Below are 21811 nucleotides of genomic sequence, written 5' to 3' on the forward strand. Positions count from 1 at the left end.
AATTTTCTTTATTAAAACCCCACCTCAGTGACTTTAACTCTGAAAAGTTAAATGACAAATGTTTTTTCTTAGAACGTACCAGGTATCAGAGGTATTGCTGTTTTCGTGCAACAGTGATATTCATGAACTTGATCAATGTGTCATCATTTAAGAATCCATAAGAATAGGATATAAGCTGGTTGGTGTGGATCTGGCTGTGTCCACCACTTTTTCTTGTCTGGGAGGGCAACTGGGCAAATGCTGAATTCTCTCTACAGTGAACAGCAGGTGACCAGTAGGGACAGAAATGCAAGGGTTCCCTGACCATGTCCCATTGATTCTGAATAATTTGAGGCCACGTATTATAACACTAGAACTTAAGAGTGTCAAAGTATGAGGTGGTCTAGTCCAGACTGAATCCTAATCAAGTAAATCTCTGAATGCGCCAAGCAGAACCACCCCTTTCTGTCCTTTTTCCCAGGGATGGAAGAACTGGTGGTGGTCTTGGAAAGCACTCCAGCTCCAGCTTTAGCTCTAGTCCTAGACTCTAGGTCTATCCCTCTTATCTACGGAACCATTTTTAAACTGCTAGGAAACTCTGGTAGACCATATGGTAGACCATATACCTATATGAACTGCATATTTATATAATCACTCTCTGGATGTGTTTAGATTCTTTACTATGAAAAAGGCATTGCAAATCTCATATAGCCATCTGATGCCAGGTTAGTTCCCTGTTAGATTCCAGGAGTTTTATTAAGCAAAGGAAGAAGCCCTTCACAGTTGATCTTACCTTCACATGCTGGCATATAGTTCTAGGTATCGATATATCCCCACAGACCTAAACAACAGTTAAGTCTAGCAAAATATTATATGATGCACAGTCTTTCTTCATGTTGGCAGCAATAGTTTGGATACTGAGAATACAGTTGTGGGGTTTTTCCTCCTGTTGTGTTACACATTTTGTCAGCAATCTGAAAATCACTATATTAACACATTTGAACTGCTTAATCAATGCTAGTAAGTTGGCACAGTCAGCCTTTTCCCTCACTACTTATACTTAATATTCTTTTTGGGTGTGTTTTCGAACGGAACAAAGAAGGATAATTCTTCCTGTTTTTCTATTTTCCTTTTCCATCTCCCTGTCCTTTGGCTGCTATTTTACAAAACACTCTAATTTATAAAAGAATGGTCTCTTACAATGAAGTACAGGAATTTTAAACCCCTTAATTGCACTGTGTGTTTCAAATCTTAAAACTGAATTCTAAGTTAGTGCTCAACATTCTAAATCAACATTCCAGGAAAAATTTTTTAATCTTGCAATGATGCAAAGTATCAAGTTGAAAATCAACCACAAGAAGACATAACATTTCCACACAATCTAGGGTTTGGTTTTTGTGTGTGTGTGTGTGTTCAGGTGCCTACAAGAACACTAGGGAAAGAATGTAGGCCATTTTCAGGTCACTTCAGCTTTCATTGTGCAAGATACAATCAATTCAAAAGAATTATTTTTAAAAAAGAAATTCTAGCCTAGATTTTCATTTAGTGAGATATAGCATGTATATAAATATGTCAGTTTATGTCTAATTTTCCCCAAATTTATGATATTATACTTTTAATTTACGGGCTAAAAGTGGAAAAAGATTCACATTGTTTGTATTTGCTTTTGCCTGATTAATGGCAGTTATATCAGAAGGCCCTGGCCAACATTTGGGGAAAGCAGCCAAGTACACACAGACAAGCCAAAAGTCACTAAAGATGAGCAAGTCACAATGCACTGTCTGTGGTGGCACCGGATACCTGCATAAAATAATTCCTCAAAATAAGAGAAAATTCACTTAAGAGAAATGCAGCTTTTTTTTAAATAAACTTTCCTCCGGTAATTGATATCCTTTTAGGAAATCCCATAAATATCCTGCTGGACATTCATGATTGTTTGGGCAGCTCATGAGGGCCATAAGTAACAGGGAGACACAGTTTTGGTTACCTCTGTCCCACACAAAGACAAATTGGGACCCTTAAATAATGCCTTGCTTTCAAATTAATGTAAAATGTTATTACATTAACCCAGTAATCAATTAAGCTATTTTTAAGAAATAATAGATTTTTTACAATAACCAGGCTTTAGTTGAATAAGCTGAGCTGAAGTGTGGCTATACTTCCAATAATACTTGGATGAATTTAACCATTTACAACTTAATAAAAATAGATGAGGGGGGATCCCTGGGTGGCGCAGCGGTTTGGCGCCTGCCTTTGGCCCAGGGCGCAATCCTGGAAACCCGAGATCGAATCCCACGTCAGGCTCCTGGTGCATGGAGCCTGCTTCTCCCTCTGCCTGTGTCTCTGCCTCTCTCTCTCTCTCTCTCTGTGTGTGACTATCATAAATAAATAAAATTTAAAAAAATAGATGAGGGACATCTGGGTGGCTCAGTAGTTGAGTATCTGACTTTGGATCAGGTCATGATCCTGGGGTCCTAGGATGGAGTTCCGCATCAGGTTCCCCATAGGGAGCCTGCTTCTCCCTCTGCCTATGTCTCTGCCTCTCTCTGTGGGTCTCTCATGAATAAATAGATAAAATCTTTAAAAAAATACAGATAGATGAGATTACATCAGAGCACATGGCAAAATATTTTCTTTTATGTAGTCTGTTTTAAAATATGTTAACTCAGTCTTTGGAATTTTAAAGACATTTTTATATCTTCTATAATATAATCATTTATATGTGCACTAATACAACCATCACATTGGCACATACTCACTAGACTCTTTCTAAAGTTAGGGTTATGAATTAAAATTATTGCATTTGACCACATTAGTTGAGACAGCTCTACTTTCAGCACTTGAGCCAAAGGATCAGGAATGGCCACACAACAGAGGCAATGACTTAGGTTCAACACCTCACTGACCTTGACTCACAAGTATCTCTGACTTTATCGCCCCTCCGGTTCCATTGTCTCTGTTTAATTCCAACCTTCATTAATTATAAAATGGTCCATGACAGTAACCTCCTCTCTAGCCTCTGGGCCTCCAAACTACCCTACACTGCATAGGAATGTGGCCATTTGACACCTGTCCTTACAGCTTTGGAAATTGTTCAAATGTCAATAGCCCTTAAAGTTCAAACTCTAGTAAGTCAACAATTTTCTGTTGAGCAAATCAATTGATAAACCAACCTCTTCACAATTTGTCTCCAACCTATCTCTTTGGCCTTATGTCTAACTATCCATATGCACTCCCAAATACCCTAAACTGTAGTTTTTAGCACAATGGCAAATTATAGACTATGTAATCAGGCTCCCTGGGTTCTAATCTCAATAGTACCACCTTCAAGATGTGTTAGTGGGAGACCAAATACTTAATTTTTTGAAATTTCAGTTCTCCCATCTGTACCATTGGGATCAAAAGGTTGTTATCGATTAAATGACACACACTAATACTCAATAAAGAGTAGCTAGTAATAAACACAGCAAACAAACACTTAATCCATGCCTTTACCCCAACATTTCTGGCCGATGTGTCCTCCCACCTGGCATCCTTTTCTCAATGAACTCGTATATGTCCCTCAAAGATTAGTTCAAATGGCATCTGCCTTTGAAAGCCTTCTTTTACCATTTCACTTGGGAAAAGGTAGCTTTGCCCACTGCAATACACTTACAGCATTTTGTGAATATTGTATTTACAACCTGCATCTTCATAAATCTCTATATATGTGTTCTTCCTATACTGTAAGATCTGCATGGAAAACAATAATATCTTTACATCCCCATACTCTGTTATGGGTAAACTGTACCATCCCTCACCCAAGAAAGATATAGTGAAGTCCTAATACCCAGTACCTCAAAATGTGGCCTATTTGAAAACAGAGTTGTTGCAGATGTCATTAGTTAAGATCATACTGGAGTAGAGTGGAGCCCTAATCCAAAACAAATGATATCCTTTTAAGAAGACAGCAACGTGAAGAGACAGAGTCACAAGCACCGTATGAAGCCAGAGGCAGAGATTGGAGTGATATATATCTCAAGCCAAAGAGTGCTAAGAATTGCTGGCCTTCATCAGAACCTATGAAGAGGCAAAGAATTCTGCCCCAGATCCTTCAGAAGGACTGTGGCCCTACCAATACATTGATTTCAGACTTCTAACCTCCAGAATTGCAAGACAATAAAGTCCTGTTGTTGTAAGCCACCAGTTTATGGTACTTCATTATAACGGCCCTAGGAAACCAATACATAGTCCCAGATTCAGGGGGAAAAACTAACATATTTGTGTTAAAGAAGCAAACGACTTTAAGAATTTTACTTAATCAATTGGGACTCATATAGAAAAATAGGAGTGTACACAGACGGCTAGATTTTTTTTTTGAAAAAATAATTATTTTATTTAAGTTAAAATAGGGAGACTTTGGCTTCAACCCAAGATGATCAGGGTTTCGATACAGTTTTGCACAGGCCCCAAAAACCCCACAACTGTTATTATGCCATGACAGGAAATTTGTAAAACGTTTCTGGTAGAAGGTTTCTTGTTGTTGTGTACATAAGAAGTGCTCTGTGTGCACCCTCAGCCCCAGCCAAATACTACTTCATTAAAAGACAAAACAAACATAAACAACTGAGAAGCACAGAAAGGCAGAAAGTGCCTGAGAAGAGAAGGCTCTGGGCTGAGGACACACGGATGAGGCTGTAGCATCTGTCCTGGCTGAGTTACATGTCTGTAAGGGAGGACACAGGTGCAGGAACATGAGCAAGGCTGATGGAAGAGAAAGAAACCCACGGAGGGGCCTGAGCAAAGTTCGAGAGGAAGCCTCTCTTGCTCTGATCTGAAAGCAGGAGCCCCTCCCGGACTCCTAAGATATGACTTTGTCCCCATCACCTTTGAGTTCTGAACCCCACAGAGATCCAGCCACAGCCTCCCCAACCCCCCACCCAGGCCCCTGGCCTCAGGCCAAGGCACTGGGATGCACCCCTCCCCTGCCCTAAATTCTGGCTTTTAGAATCTGTAAGTATGTGATTTCCTATTTAAGTGTCATATTTAACTTCCTTCCCCACCTAAAAATTTAAGGTTATTGATTCTTTTTAAGATTTTTTTTTATTCATGGGATCCCCGGGTGGCTCAGTGGTTGAGCATCTGCCTTTGGCCCAAGGCATGATCCTGGAGGCCCAGGATAGAGTCCCACATCGGGCTCCCTGCATGGAGCCTGCTTCTCCCTCTGCCTTTGTCTCTGCCTCAAAGAGACACACACACACAGAGAAAGAGGTTACTGATTATTGATTCTTAATACTTAGAAAATGTTGACATATTCCTCCTTGCCCTGTACCTACACTGACTGCTCATAAAATGGAACCTATTATTATTCATCAAAGCAATGACATAAAAGTTTTTCAACGGGTGATTTATAAAAAAAATGGCATACTTATTCATATTTATATGAGAGCAATAGTCCAAGGACATTGTGTCTGAGACTCCAGAAAGTTTTCTTCCAAAGCATTTTTATTAACAACATGTTAGCTCTCAGGGATCTATTAATTTATTATAATGTAGTTATACTGATAGGCATCTTACCTAAAAACATTCATTTACATGGAAATAACAGTGTAAAGACAGATAAAAGTAATCTTATATTCTAGGCCAGAATTAAGGTCTACTCTCTACATTAGTAATTGCAGCTAAGAAGGAAGGGGAAAAAATCTAGAATTTGGAAGGAAAAATGTAATTTCAGTCACTGTGGTTAGAAGGGACATTTACTGTATAATTGAAAATTCTAAAGTACACAAGGAAGGCAAAATGCCATAATTATTTGGTGCCTAAAATAACATGTTATTATAAAGTAAAGCAATTTCATTTTTGGAGCATGGAAAATCCAAAACTATGAAAACTATGCTTTCTGAGATCTCTATGAGCCTTAACTTCAAAAACATGCAGTGAAGGTACTAAATCTTTCATGAAAAAGAAAGCTCTGGACTGAGTCAAACATCCAGTATCTGACACCTACATTTAATGTTGCCTCTAAAGAGATGTCTTATCTTTTACTGTTCAGGTCCTCGAGAACCAGGCCTCACAATGAAGGAAGCCAGTAGAGTCACAGTTTTGTTCTCCAGCTTGTGGAACTCCTATGAGTGCACACATTTGATCCAGTCATCTAATAATCCAACGGTCATTCAATAATCATGAGTTATGCCTTACCCTAGGCCCCCACTGATTTGCTGTTGACAGCTTTAATTTTTTTTTCTTAAGCTCACTATTCTCATCTGTCAGCAAGGATAATGATGGTATCTGCTTCCTAGGATTTGTTGTGGTAATTAAATAAGAGATGGCTCATAGTGCTTCACATAGAGCCTGGCATATGATAATTACCCAATACAAGTTAACTGCTGTCTTTATCATCATTACTGGAATACGTTATAAAACTAGTAAGCAAGTTGAAGGTAGGACTGTGTCTATTACTTAACGGACACCCACACTTAACAGCTGAGGCCAGTGAATGCTAAAGTAAATCTTCGTGCCAATTCCAGCCCAAAGCCTACTTCCGTAAATGTTTATTGGAACACAGCCCCTCCTGCTCTTTTATATGGTGTCTATGTCTACATTACCCAGCAGATGTACATAGTTGTAAAGAAAAGGACTGGATAGGCTACAGATTCTGAACCATTTATTACTTGGCTCTTTAAAAAATAAGTGTGTTAATCCTGCACTAGAGCTTTGCCACTTACTATGTGGTCCTCAGTTCATTAAAACTACAGACACTGGGATCCCTGGGTGGCTCAGCGGTTTAGCACCTGCCTTCCGCCTAGGGGGTGAGCCTGGAGGCCTGGGATCGATTCCCGCATCAGGCTTCCTGCATGGAGCCTGCTTCTTCCTCTGCCTGTGTCTCTGCCTCTCTGTGTCTCTCATGTATAAATAAATAAAATCTTAAAAAAAAGAAATACTGACACTTAGGCTCCCTTGACCTACTGAATCAGAAACTAGACATTTTCACAAAATCTTCAAATGATTTACAAACCTATTAGGGGTTGAGAAGCAGTAGTCTAGGTCAGAGGTTAGCAAACTTTCTGTAAAGAGCTAGACAGTAAATATTTAAGCCTTTGTTTCAGGACAATTATATCTGTTCAACTCTGCCTTCCTATCTCAAAAACAGTCACAAAAAATATGTAAATAAATGGGCATGGTTCCACATCAATAAAACCATGTATGGAACCTCAAGTTTCAATTTTATAAAATTTTCATGTATCACAAAATATTCTTCTAATTTTTTTCAACCATTTAAAAATGTTGAAACCTTCCCTTCACTTGTGTACCATACAAAAACAGGCAGCAGGGCAGACCAGGTGGCTCAGTGGTTTAGTGCCGCCTTCAGCCCGGGGCATGATCCTGGAGACCCGGGATTGAGTCCCACGTCAGGCTCCCTGAATGGAGCCTGCTTCTCCCTCTGCCTGTGTCTCTGCCTCTCTCTCTATGTCTCTCATGAATGAATGAATGAATGAATGAATGAATGAATAAATAAATAAATAAATAAATAAATAAATAATATTATTATTAAAAAAAATAAACCAGGCAGCAGTTAGGATCTGGCCTGTAGATCAGAGTCAGTAGTCTTAGTCTAGGCTAATGCCACATCACTGTTTAGCCAACATGTTACCCCTCCTCCCATACTCTTCCCAGGACTCTAAACACCCATGTCTATTTTCTGACACATGTGACTTTATAGAAGTTATCTTCTACTTATCTAACTCTTCCTAAAAAAACATTTCTGTTCCTCCTTTATGACTTCTAACTTCTAATATAAAGTTCCTGTCAAATGATGTGATGGTGTAACTGTTTCCTTTTCATCGGCAGAATAGAACATACCAGAGAAGATGAACTAGGAAGCTATAGGTGGATAGACAGACAGGTGGACAGATAAGATACCTGCCTCCAAAGGAATAGGAAACTGATCACAGTGAAAAACTCTGCCTCTAAATTCAACCAACTATGCTGAGCATTTCTAAATATATAGTCAGGATTCGTGTCTATTTGATCCACAATATCCTTCTCCTTGACCCTTCAAGAAGGCTGAAGCTCTTGGAAAGTAACATAGGAAGTCTGCACATCTTGCCCTTCCCCTTCCAGAGGCTAGTGGATCACAAACAACTGAGAAGAAACTGCCAGAGAGGGTTCTCACTCCAGAAAAAGAAAGAGCTTTGCCCCACTCTCAGGGCTCTGGGACACACTGGTGGGAGAGAGATGGCTAGAGGAGGGGATCCACACCTGCCTTTTATTGAAGCCAGTATTCTTTGTTCCTGCTTATACTGAGATGATAAATCAGTTTCAGAAAAGAAGCTTAGTTCACAGAAACCTTTATGTTCAAAGTTTATTGAAGCTAAGCTCAATAAATGGTAGATAAGATGACTTTGTTAAGTAAACACATTAATAATTTAGGTTTAGCAATTTAAGAAACATGAAAGTACTCGATATTCATCAGAAGCACAAACTATACGAACTATCTGCACACTCTTAGAGGAAACATAGACATATACACATACACTTAGGATATATATATATGCACTATATATATATGACATTTTTTAATCTAAACGAATGTGTTAGAATACATTCTGACTCCTGGTCTCAGCTACTATCACATCTTTTGTTGTTTAACCTTACTCAGTTTTATCTTTCTACCATCATCCAATTTTCCCTCTCCTTTCTAGGATAGTTTATTCTGTGAAAAAGACTGAGATAAAAACCTGTCTACATAGCCTGATAAACCTTTTTTTTTTCCTGATAAACCTTTTAAATGTAAATCATTCACTAATGAAGTGGTTGCCCTACTGTATTAATTAGGAAGATTTCAGCTACAAGAAACAGAAAATCCTGACCTAACTAGCTGATGTCTTAAGAAATTGATCATTTCGGGATCCCTGGGTGGTGCAGCGGTTAAGCGCCTGCCTTTGGCCCAGGGCGCAATCCTGGAGACCCGGGATCAAATCCCACGTCGGGCTCCCGGTGCATGGAGCCTGCTTCTCTCTCTGCCTCTCTCTCTCTCTCTGTGACTATCATAAATAAATAAAAATTTTTAAAAAAATTTAAAAAAAAGAAATTGATCATTTCATGTGAGAAATTCAGCAGTTAGGCAGCTACAGGGTTGCTTAATTCAGTGCCTCGACAACATCATCAAGGATCTTTCCATTTTTCTAGATTGCATTATTCAGGATATAGGCTTATCCTTATGTTAACTACCTTACACCATATGTGACAAAATGATATCCAGTAAAAATGCTGTCTTTTTGTGTCTCTTTAATTATGACAAAGTTTTTCCTTGAGCTCCCAGAATATTCCACTTCATAGCTCATTGACCAGAAATGCATCATACCTGTTTCTAAACTATGAGCAGCCAAGAACAATGAGATTACCATAATTGTGCTGAATGGGGAAAATATGCAGCCAAGAATATTTTATCTGGCAAGGCTGTCATTTAGAATAGGAAGAGAGAAAAAGAGTGTCCCAGACAAACAAAAACTAAAGGAGTTCATAGACCACTAAGCCAGCCCTGCAAGAAATATTAAGAGGAACTGAGTGGAGAAAAAAGATCAAAAGTAACAAAGATGGGCAGCCTTGGTGGTCCAGCAGTTTAGCACTGCCTGCAGCCCGGGGTGTGATCCTGGATCTCCAGGATTAAGTCCCACGTCGGCCTCCCTGCATGGAGCCTGCTTCTCCCTCTGCCTGTGTCTCTGCCTCCCTGCCTCTCTGCCTCTCTGCCTCTCTCTCTCTCTGAATAAATAAATAAATAATCTTTTTCAAAAAGCAACAGACTAGAAAGGAACATCACCAGAAACACCAACTTTACAGGTAACACAGTGGCATGAAATTCATATCTTTCAATAAGCAATCTGAATGTATATGGACTAAATTTCCAATCAAAAGACATAGGGTATCAGAATAGATTTTTTAAAAAGGCACATCTATATGCTACCTACAAGAGACTCATTTTAGACCTAAAGACACCCCCATATTGAAACTAAGGTGATGGAGCACCACTTATCATGCTAATGGATGGCAAAACAAAGCCAGAGTTGCCAAACTTATATCAAACTAGATTTTAAAACAAAGACAGTAACAAGTGTTTGAATGATACACTAGACCAGATGGACTTAACAGGTATATATACTCAGGACATTTCATCCCAAAGCAGAATACGCATTCTTTTATATACAATGGAGTATTACTCAGAATGAAATCTTGCCATTTGCAACAATGTGGATGGAGCTCGGGCATATTATGCTAAGTGAAATAAGTCAGTAAGAAAAAGACAAATGCTATATGATTTCACACTCATATGTGGAATTTAAGAAACAAAACAGATGAACATATGGGAAAGGGGGGAAAAGGGGAAAAAAGAGAGAAGGCAACAAACTATAAGAGACCTAATGACAGAGAACAAACTGAGGGCTGCTGGAGGGAGATGAGCAGGGGATGGGCTAGATGGGTGGTGAGGACACTTGTCAGGATGAGCACTGGGTGTTGTATGCAAGTGATGAATTACTGAATTCTACTCCTGAAACCAATATTACAAATGTATGTTAACTAGAACATAAATACAATTAAAAAAAGATTACCATAATTGGATTAGGAAAGCATATGGCCATATGAAAGAGATTAAATTATCTGAATGAAAATCAGCATTAGAAAGAAGTGGGGAGGGGTGCAGGAGCTATACTCAGTAGTCACACAATACTCAATACTACAATCAATAAGAGGTATCCTGTTCATCAGCCTTTGAAGGTAGCCAATTAATTTGCAGTAATTAATTTACTAACTGGGAGATTCTGACTGTGACTATACAATTTTATTACTGGAGTAATGAAGATATCTGAAGCAGCCTAAATGTAATTACAGAATAAAGGCACATACCACAATCTAAGAATAGTTATAGAATTTGGCAAAACCTGGTCCTAACACCTTTCACTAAACCAATGTTCATCAAGTACTCAAGCAGTTGGAATTTGTAACTGCCACTCAGGCCCCAGCCAACTTTCCCCACGATGTGATCAGTTCCAATTAATATAATACATTTTATATAATAATAATAATAATAATAATAATAATAAATAATATTTTATAAAGTGTATTTAATACACTTTGATTTGTGTATCATTCTGTATTCAAGTATGACGAATACTTGAATACAAAGTTTACTTTATTTTATTTTTTTAAATTTTTTTTATTTATTTATGATAGTCACACAGAGAGGAGAGAGGCTGAGACACAGGCAGAGGGAGAAGCAGGCTCCATGCACCGGGAGCCCGACGTGGGATTCGATCCCGGGTCTCCAGGATCACGCCCTGGGCCAAAGGCAGGCGCCAAACCGCTGCGCCACCCAGGGATCCCCAACGTTTACTTTAAAACAAGCAAAGAACAAAAAAGCAAAGTTGAATTTAAAACAATTAAAACATTCTAATGTGACCCAGAAGCTATAAATTTGTGAATGTTGGCGTGGGGTGGGGGGTGGTGTTCTCTTACAGCTTCACTTCAGGGGGCTGCAAGTGGGCAGAAACAAGGCTTGGTCATTCATAGCCGATAGATGATAGAAAACTGAAATGGAAAGAGAAGTCTGTGTATTCTGTTCCTTCTGTCCCTCCCTGTCCACCCACAGTGTCCACCTAGCGGCACAAGTACAGAAACTTGGTTTCCGTAAGCCAAGAGGAAGAGCAGAACGCTGTTTCTGAGACCCAGTGGATGGAGGAGGGGCCATGGTACACAATTCCTATTTACTTTTTCAACTATTTCTTCAAACTAAGAAAAAACCCTATTCTAAATCTAACCTATTCTAAAATTACCTTAAGCTTTGCAAAAATGAGATAGAAAGCATCTCAAACAAATTCCCTTTCATAATTTGAAACCACAAGTTAGAAACTGATGTCTGTTAATAGATATCAGTACTTCATGTGTTTCAGACACAGCTATCTTACCTTCCAGTTATGTTTTGCTCTTTCTTATACGAATGTACTAATGCAGCCAAGTAATTTAGGATGGGATCAACTCTAGTGGACTTCACAAGCAGGTTTAGTTTTGTTGGACAGCTACTTCTTTTAAGTGTTCTGTTGCTAAAAATGTGACAGAGTTACTGTTTCTCCCATGAGTGTTCTGAAGACATATTTAAACATTTCAACCTGTAAGAATCTGCTTAATTCCTCTGCAGAATATTAAAGGGAAAAGAAGTTACTCTTTGACCAGGAAAGTTTAAGGCATTTAAATATGATCAGATATTCAGAAATAAAATAGTACATTCCATGAACAAACTAGGAAATCACAACACAGATACATTCATTGTACATGAACAGCTCAGAAACTTAGTATAAAAGAAAAGAAATATTAAGTGATATTATTAAGGTAAGCTAACCAGAATAAGAAAATAACACCAATACCACATTAATTCTATTGGTTTTTCTTGCACAGAACAGAGGAAAAACAACGATAAAAATTGGACATATTAAATTTCTCCATTCTTTCCACTTAAGGGTAAAGTCTAGATTGAAAATGTCCTAATAATTTCCTTTTATATTATTATTATTATTATTTTAATAATATTTATTATTATTTATATGGAGCCCAATGCAGAACCTGAACTCATGACCCTAAGATCATGATTTGAGCTGATACCAAGAGTCAGACACTTGATCAACTGAGCCACCCAGGTGCTCTGAGAATGTTTTGAGAATTTAATGGATAATTATTTCTCTTAAATCCAAATTTTTCCTTAATAGATTTTTAGAGAACCATATGTTCCTCAATAGTACTCAGTTTTGGCTTATGAATAAGATGAAAAACATTTGAGGGATAATGGCTTTTATGTATGGACCTGGGTGTGCATTTTTTTTTTACAAAACTTTGTTTTTTTTAATATATATACACAGTACAAGGCTGAAGCACCTTTGACTTTTCTCTCAAAATTTACGTTTGTATGAAAACACAGCCCACTGCAGTAACAATTTGGTGGGTGTGAACATATGTATACATAGAGCTCTGTACATTTTCCCCCACGGAGTAATAAAAAGGTACCTTCAGTTTGTTGATGCACTTTAGAGGAGAGCTTTTCCAGGGAAAAGCATTTGGGTGAGGCTTTAGTACTGTTGCTTTGTGTGCTCTTAGCACACACACACGTGTGTGTGTGTGTGTGTGTGTGTATATCCATCAACTGTTTATAATGGAAGTGTATCCAGAATAAGGATAAAACTACTGATTGGATTCTTAAACGATATAACTACTGCCTCAGAGTCTTAGAAAAACTGTTGCTCAGAAGCTGCCAGGATTCTAAGAAATCAACCAGGAAATCTAGAAGCAAATGTGCAGAACTTTTATTAAAAGTCCACTACCTAATCTAAGGTGATTTGAGTACATCTATAGGTGTTTATGAGATTTTATCACATATCACTATGGTTCATAAAACACATTATTTATACAAACAATAACCACAGAAGTCCAACTCTCTAAACTTTCAAGTTACCCCTCAGTAAAGCAATCAATTACTTTGATTTAGTACAATGCTCTGGGTTTTTCCTGGATGGCAAAGCCTAGATATTGGGAAAGAAGCTAAAGACACGGCCAAGATTCAGACCTTATCCTTTCTCCCTAAAAGGCATTTAAATAGTACCTACCTGTTGCAGACAGATATGTTGGTTTATGTAGATTTTCTTCTATATCAAGTGTTAGCACCTTGCAGTACAAAAGATCATTTTGGTCTTCCTAAAAAACAAGGGAAAAATTGAGCAAAGGCATTCCCCATATGTGTGCTTTACTCAGTTACTTTTGCCACTTTGGCTTTGGACTTTTTGGAGTGGAAGGTGAAATCTAGATGAAAATCAGACCCTTTTCGTACCCCATGAACTCTTAACTCCTTTTCTTTTAAGTCCAGTACAAAACCTACTTTATTTCTTAAAGTCCCTTCCAGTCCTGTGTAATCCATGATCCCATGAAGACTTCTACAGACCCTGACCACAGCAAATTCAAATTATTTGATAAGAAGACACACTTCAGATAAATGGGACTTTCGTGCTGCTCTTTGGAATAATCTCTGGGACCCGGTCTTGTTATTGTTGTTTCTTTTTTTTTTTTTTAATTGATGTTCAATTTACTAACATACAGAATAACACCCAGTGCCCGTCACCCATTCACTCCCACCCCCCGCCCTCCTCCCCTTCTACCACGCCTAGTTTGTTTCCCAGAGTTAGCAGTCTTTACCTTATGTCTCCCTTTCTGATATTTCCCACACATTTCTTCTCCCTTCCCTTATTTTCCCTTTCACTATTATTTATATTCCCCAAATGAATGAGAACATATAATGTTTGTCCTTCTCCGACTGACTTACTTCACTCAGCATAATACCCTCCAGTTCCATCCACGTTGAAGCAAATGGTGGGTATTTGTCATTTCTAATGGCTGAGTAATATTCCATTGTATACATAAACCACATCTTCTGTATCCATTCATCTTTCGACGGACACCGAGGCTCTATCCACAGTTTGGCTATCGTGGCCATTGCTGCTATAAACATCGGGGTGCAGGTGTCCCGGCGTTTCATTGCATTTGTATCTTTGGGGTAAATCGCCAACAGTGCAATTGCTGGGTCGTAGGGCAGGTATATTTTTAACTGTTTGAGGAACCTCCACACAGTTTTCCAGAGTGGCTGCACCAGTTCACATTCCCACCAACAGTGTAAGAGGGTTCCCTTTTCTCCGCATCCTCTCCAACATTTGTGGTTTCCTGCCTTGTTAATTTTCCCCATTCTCACTGGTGTGAGGTGGTATCTCGTAGTTTTGATTTGTATTTCCCTGATGGCAAGTGATGCAGAGCATTTTCTCATATGCATGTTGGCCATGTCTATGTCTTCCTCTGTGAGATTTCTGTTCATGTCTTTTGCCCATTTCATGATTGGATTGTTTGTTTCTTTGGTGTTGAGTTTAAGAAGTTCTTTATAGATCTTGGAAACTAGCCCTTTATCTGATATGTCATTTGCAAATATCTTCTCCCATTCTGTAGGTTGTCTTTGAGTTTTGTTGACTGTATCCTTTGCTGTGCAAAAGCTTCTTATCTTGATGAAGTCCCAATAGTTCATTTTTGCTTTTGTTTCTTTTGCCTTCGTGGATGTATCTTGCAAGAAGTTACTATGGCCGAGTTCAAAAAGGGTGTTGCCTGTGTTCTTCTCTAGGATTTTGATGGAATCTTGTCTCACATTTAGATCTTTCATCCATTTTGAGTTTATCTTTGTGTATGGTGAAAGAGAGTGGTCTAGTTTCATTCTTCTGCATGTGGATGTCCAATTTTCCCAGCACCATTTATTGAAGAGACTGTCTTTCTTCCAATGGATAGTCTTTCCTCCTTTATCGAATATTAGTTGCCCATAAAGTTCAGGGTCCACTTCTGGATTCTCTATTCTGTTCCACTGATCTATGTGTCTGTTTTTGTGCCAGTACCACACTGTCTTGATGACCACAGCTTTGTAGTACAACCTGAAATCTGGCATTGTGATGCCCCCAGATATGGTTTTCTTTTTTAAAATTCCCCTGGCTATTCGGGGTCTTTTCTGATTCCACACAAATCTTAAAATAATTTGTTCTAACTCTCTGAAGAAAGTCCATGGTATTTTGATAGGGATTGCATTAAACGTGTATATTGCCCTGGGTAACATTGACATTTTCACAATATTAATTCTGCCAATCCATGAGCATGGAATATTTTTCCATCTCTTTGTGTCTTCCTCAATTTCTTTCAGAAGTGTTCTATAGTTTTGAGGGTATAGATCCTTTACATCTTTGGTGAGGTTTATTCCTAGGTATCTTATGCTTTTGGGTGCAATTGTAAATGGGATTGACTCCTTAATTTCTCTTTCTTCAGTCTCATTGTTAGTGTATAGAAATGCCACTGACTTCTGGGCATTGATTTTGTATCCTGCCACGCTACCGAATTGCTGTATGAGTTCTAGCAATCTTGGGGTGGAGACTTTTGGGTTTTCTATGTAGAGTATCATGTCATCGGCGAAGAGGGAGAGTTTGACTTCTTCTTTGCCAATTTGAATGCCTTTAATGTCTTTTTGTTGTCTGATTGCTGAGGCTAGGACTTCCAGTACTATGTTGAACAGCAGTGGTGAGAGTGGACATCCCTGTCTTGTTCCTGATCTTAGGGGAAAGGCTCCCAGTGCTTCCCCATTGAGAATGATATTTGCTGTGGGCTTTTCATAGATGGCTTTTAAGATGTCGAGGAATGTTCCCTCTATCCCTACACTCTGAAGAGTTTTGATCAGGAATGGATGCTGTATTTTGTCAAATGCTTTCTCTGCATCCAATGAGAGGATCATATGGTTCTTGGTTTTTCTCTTGCTGATATGATGAATCACATTGATTGTTTTACGGGTGTTGAACCAGCCTTGTGTCCCAGGGATAAATCCTACTTGGTCATGGTGAATAATTTTCTTAATGTACTGTTGGATCCTATTGGCCAGTATTCTGTTGAGAATTTTTGCATCCATGTTCATCAGGGATATTGGTCTGTAATTCTCCTTTTTGGCGGGGTCTTTGTCTGGCTTTGGAATTAAGGTGATGCTGGCTTCATAGAACGAATTTGGAAGTACTCCATCTCTTTCTATCTTTCCAAACAGCTTTAGGAGAATAGGTATGATTTCTTCTTTAAACGTTTGATAAAATTCTCCTGGGAAGCCATCTGGCCCTGGACTCTTGTGTCTTGGGAGGTTTTTGATGACTGCTTCAATTTCCTCCCTGGTTATTGGCCTGTTCAGGTTTTCTATTTCTTCCTGTTCCAGTTTTGGTAGTTTGTGGCTTTCCAGGAATGCGTCCATTTCTTCTAGATTGCCTAATTTATTGGCGTATAGCTGTTCATAATATGTTTTTAAAATCGTTTGTATTTCCTTGGTGTTGGTAGTGATCTCTCCTTTCTCATTCATGATTTTATTAATTTGAGTCTTCTCTCTCTTCTTTTTAATAAGGCTGGCTAATGGTTTATCTATATTATTAATTCTTTCAAAGAACCAACTCCTGGTTCTGTTGATCTGTTCCACAGTTCTTCTGGTCTCGATTTCGTTGAGTTCTGCTCGAATCTTTATTAACTCCCTTCTTCTCTTGGGTGTAGGATCTATTTGCTGTTTTTTCTCTAGCTCCTTTATGTGTAAGGTTAGCTTTTGTATTTGAGTTCTTTCCAGTTTTTGAATGGATGCTTGTATTGCGATGTATTTCCCCCTTAGGACTGCTTTTGCTGCATCCCAAAGATTTTGAACAGTTGTATCTTCATTCTCATTAGTTTCCATGAATCTTTTTAATTCTTCCTTCATTTCCTGGTTGACCCTTTTATCTTTTAGCAGGATGGTCCTTAACCTCCATGTGTTTGAGGTCCTTCCAAACTTCTTGTTGTGATTTAGTTCTAATTTCAAGGCATTATGGTACGAGAATATGCAGGGGACAATCCCAATCTTTTGGTATCGGTTCAGACCCGATTTGTGACCCAATATGTGGTCTATTCTGGAGAAAGTTCCATGTGCGCTTGAGAAGAATGTGTATTCAGTTGAGTTTGGATGTAAAGTTCTGTAGATATCTGTGAAATCCATCTGGTCCAGTGTATCATTTAAAGCTCTCGTTTCTTTGGAGATGTTTTGCTTAGAAGACCTATCGAGTATAGAAAGAGCTAGATTGAAGTCACCAAGTATAAGTGTATTATTATCTAAGTATTTCTTCACTTTGGTTAATAATTGATTTATATATTTGGCAGCTCCCACATTCGGAGCATATATATTGAGGATTGTTAAGTCCTCTTGTTGAATAGATCCTTTAAGTATGATATAGTGTCCCTCTTCATCTCTCACTACAGTCTTTGGGGTAAATTTTAGTTTATCTGATATAAGGATGGCTACCCCTGCTTTCTTTTGAGGACCATTCGAATGGTAAATGGTTCTCCAACCTTTTATTTTCAGGCTGTAGGTGTCCTTCTGTCTAAAATGAGTCTCTTGTAGACAGCAAATAGATGGGTCCTGCTTTTTTATCCAGTCTGAAACCCTGCGCCTTTTGATGGGGTCATTAAGCCCGTTCACATTCAGAGTTACTATTGAGAGATATGAGTTTACTGTCATCATGATATCTATTCAGTCTTTGTTTTTGTGGACTGTTCCACTGAACTTCTTCTTAAAGGGGAATTTTAAGAGGCCTCCTTAAAATTTCTTGCAGAGCTGGTTTGGAGGTCACATATTCTTTTAGTTGCTGCCTGTCTTGGAAGCTCTTTATCTCTCCTTCCATTTTGAATGAGAGCCTTGCTGGATAAAGTATTCTTGGTTGCATGTTCTTCTCATTTAGGACCCTGAATATATCCTGCCAGCCCTTTCTGGCCTGCCAGGTCTCTGTGGAGAGGTCTGCTGTTACCCTAATACTCCTCCCCATAAAAGTCAGGGATTTCTTGTCTCTTGCTGCTTTAAGGATCTTCTCTTTATCTTTGGAATTTGCAAGCTTCACAATTAAATGTCGAGGTGTTGAATGGTTTTTATTGATTTTAGGGGGGGATCTCTCTATTTCCTGGATCTGAATGCCTGTTTCCCTTCCCAGATTAGGAAAGTTTTCAGCTAGAATTTGTTCAAATACATATTCTGGCCCTCTGTCCCTTTCGGCGCCCTCGGGAACCCCAATTAAACGTAGGTTTTTCTTCCTCAGGCTGTCGTTTATTTCCCTTAATCTATCTTCATGGTCTTTTAATTGTTTGTCTCTTTTTTCCTCAGTTTCCCTCTTTGCTATCAACTTGTCTTCTAGGTCACTCACTCGTTCTTCCACCTCGTTAACCCTCGTCGTTAGGACTTCTAGTTTGGATTGCATCTCATTCAATTGTTTTTTAATTTCTGCCTGATTAGCTCTAAATTCTGCATCATGAAGTCTCTTGAGTCCTTTATACTTTTTTCTATAGCCACCAGTAGCTGTATAATAGTGCTTCTGAATTGGCTTTCTGACATTGAATTGTAATCCAGATTTTGTAACTCTGTGGGAGAGAGGACTGTTTCTGATTCTTTCTTTTGAGGTGAGGTTTTCCTTCTAGTCATTTTGCTCAGTGCAGAGTGGCCAAAAGCAAGTTGTATTGGGAAAAAGAGAAAAAGAGAGGAGAGAAAGAAGGAAAGAAAAGAGAAAGAGAAAAAAAAAGGGAAGAAAAAGAAAAAAAAACGAAAAAAAAAAAGAAAAAGAGAAAGAAAAAGGAGAAAAAAAGGGGGTGGGGGAAGGAAACAAATCAAAAAGCAAAACAAAACAAAAACAAAAACAAAAACAAAAACAAACAAACAAAAAAAGAACCACCGGGGAGTATCTTCTGATTCTGTGTTCTTTAAGTCCCTTGGCTTCTCCTGGAAGTTGTCAGTCTAGCTGGTGTTCTGGGGGAGGGGCCTGTTGTGCTGATTTTCAGGTGTTAGCAGTTGGGGGAGCTGCTGTGCCCCTGCCTGGTGCAGGGCTCAGTGGGGGTTGTTTACCCCGTGAGGCCGCAGGAGGAACAGCCCCAGTGGCGGGGCAGCTCTGGAAACCTGGATTCAGCTCCGGCAGGAACTCCGTCTGCAGGGCCTGGAGGCTCCGGGGCGGGGCCGCTGCTCTGCTCAGCTGGGGCAGGAGCGTCCTTGCTGTCCTGGGCCCTCCCGGCCTCTGCCTGTCCCGGGGGAGGCCGGATCCTGGGCTGTGTCCCAGCGCCCTGTGCTCCGGAGCCTGCGCTGTTGGATTCGCGCTCCCGGGCCGCGCAGCCCCCTCCGCGGAGCTGCCGCCCAAGCCCCTCCGAGCTGCTCCTGGTCCCGCCGGGTCCTGCCGTGCGCGCTGCAGCCCTTAGGGAGCTCGGCGCACTCTCCTGGGCGCGCAGTTGCTGTTACTGTCCCGGGGAGCCCGAGGGCATCCCCGCCCTCCTGGGTCCTGCTCCACCTCCCTGCAAGCCCCTTTCCCCCGGGAAGGTCGGTGCAGCTCCTGCGTCTCCGGGACGGGGCTCTCCTGTCCTGGGGACACTCGCCCCGGCCTCAGCCCGGCTCCTCGCGGGGCCCCTCCCCCTTGGAGGCCTTTGTTTCTTTACTTCTTTTTCCCCATCTTCCTACCTTGATAGAAGCGCGAACTCTTCTCACTGTAGCATTCCAGCTGGTCTCTCTTTAAATCTCAGGCCGAATTCATAGATTTTCAGGATAATTTGAAGGTTTTCTAGGTAGTTTGGTGGAGACAGGTGATTTGGAGACCCTACTCTTCCGCCATCTTGCTCCTCCTCTCGTTATTGTTGTTTCTTGTCTGTTTTTATTTAGGGTTGTATTTATTTCTTTGAGAGAGACGCAGAGACAGTGACAGAGAGCACAAGCTCAGGAGAGGGAGAAGCAGACTCCCCACTGAGCAAGGAGCCTGATGCGGGGCTCCATTTCAGGACCCTGGGATCATGACCTGAGCCAAAGGCAAAGGCTTAACCCACTGGGTCACCCAGGTGTCTTCTCTTGTGGTTGTTGTTGTTGATCATCCTGTCTTTAGGAATTTTCTCCACATTTGGCCACACCAATCTGACTTCCCCACCTAACCCACCACCCATGCCATCTCGTGAGCGGCTTTAACCGACAAAAAGGAAAATCCTGAAAGACATCAAACTCCTAAAAGAAAGGGGAATTGTTAGGGACACTCCCAGAGCTGCAGCCCACCCCTGACTTGTGATGGTATTTGAGGGCACTGAAACCAAGGGTAGAGCAGAACACACAGTTGTGTGGTAAAGCTCAGCAGTAATGACCAACTGGTGTTTGGCCAGAAATTCAGTTTCCCTCCTCTTCTCCTAAACACCATTAACTTTTTTTCTTTTGTTTCTTTTAAGGATTTATCTATCTATCTATCTATCTATCTATCTATTTATTTATTTATTTATTTATTTATTTATTTATTTATTTATTTATTTGACACAGAGAGACAGAAGCAGGCCCCAGGCAGGGGCCCGAAGCGGGACTCGATCCCGAGGCTCTAGGGTCACGCCCTGGGCTGCAGGCCACCCTAAACCGTGAGCCACCCGGGCTGCCCACATTTTTTCTTTAATGGGATGGATTTGGCAGGTGAATTCACTCCATCTAAATACGAATGCCCTGTCTCGATTCATTCTTACAGCTGAACTTTTAAAAAGTCTCTGCCAAAACCAAACCGCCATCGCTGTACCCTCCTCCACCTCCCGCGGAACATCCTGTCATCCAATTGTATGAAAACCCTCTCCTCGTGGGGCTGCAGAGACGCACCTGATCCCACCTTCCCCCTCGTCGCGCCCACAGGAAGGCAGGGCCGGGAGCCGCACGTACCTCGCGCCGCAGGCCCCGGGCAGGGGGGGCGCGAGCCGGGGAGCCCGCGCGCTGCTCCACAGAGAGCCGTCCTCCGTCCGTCGTGCGGCCAAGGGCCCCGAACAGTGGCCGGGCAGGAGCCGGCGGCAGAGGAGCGGCCCTGGCGGGGTGTTTTCAGGCAGGCTTCCAGCACGCGGCCCCGGGATCTCGGAGGCCGCCCGGAAGCCCTGGTCTCTCTCCCGGGGAGTCCCTGCCGCCGCGCCCCGCACGCGCCGGCAGCTGCAGGCGCCCGACGGCCCCGCCCGCCTCTCGACTTGCGCGTGCGCAGTCGCTCCTCGGAGCCGGCGGGCGCCGGAGCCGCTCGAGGCCTGTGGGAGCGGAGCTGCTTCCGCTCAGGCGGGCGTCCCCGGGCCTGGAGCTGGTCCCGCGGAGCCTGCAGCCGCGCTCGCCTTCGACGTGCGGGAGGAAGCAAGCTCGAAGCCGGCGCTTTCCCGCCTGCGGCCGGAAGCCTCTGCCTGGACGCAGATTTGTGGTCGGTGCGGCCGCGGGCCTAGCCGTGGGGTTCACGTG

At 41.0% G+C, this 21811-nt stretch overlaps 1 pseudogene; it reads right to left on the reverse strand.

Moving 5' to 3' along the window:
* Positions 1–21597, reverse strand: part of LOC144291398 (integrator complex subunit 4 pseudogene) — a 97028-nt pseudogene extending 75431 nt beyond the window's left edge.
* Between the last annotated feature and the right edge of the window lie 214 nt (positions 21598–21811).

The sequence above is a fragment of the Canis aureus genome, chromosome 20, assembly GCF_053574225.1.
Source record: "Canis aureus isolate CA01 chromosome 20, VMU_Caureus_v.1.0, whole genome shotgun sequence".
Classification (NCBI taxonomy): domain Eukaryota; kingdom Metazoa; phylum Chordata; class Mammalia; order Carnivora; family Canidae; genus Canis; species Canis aureus.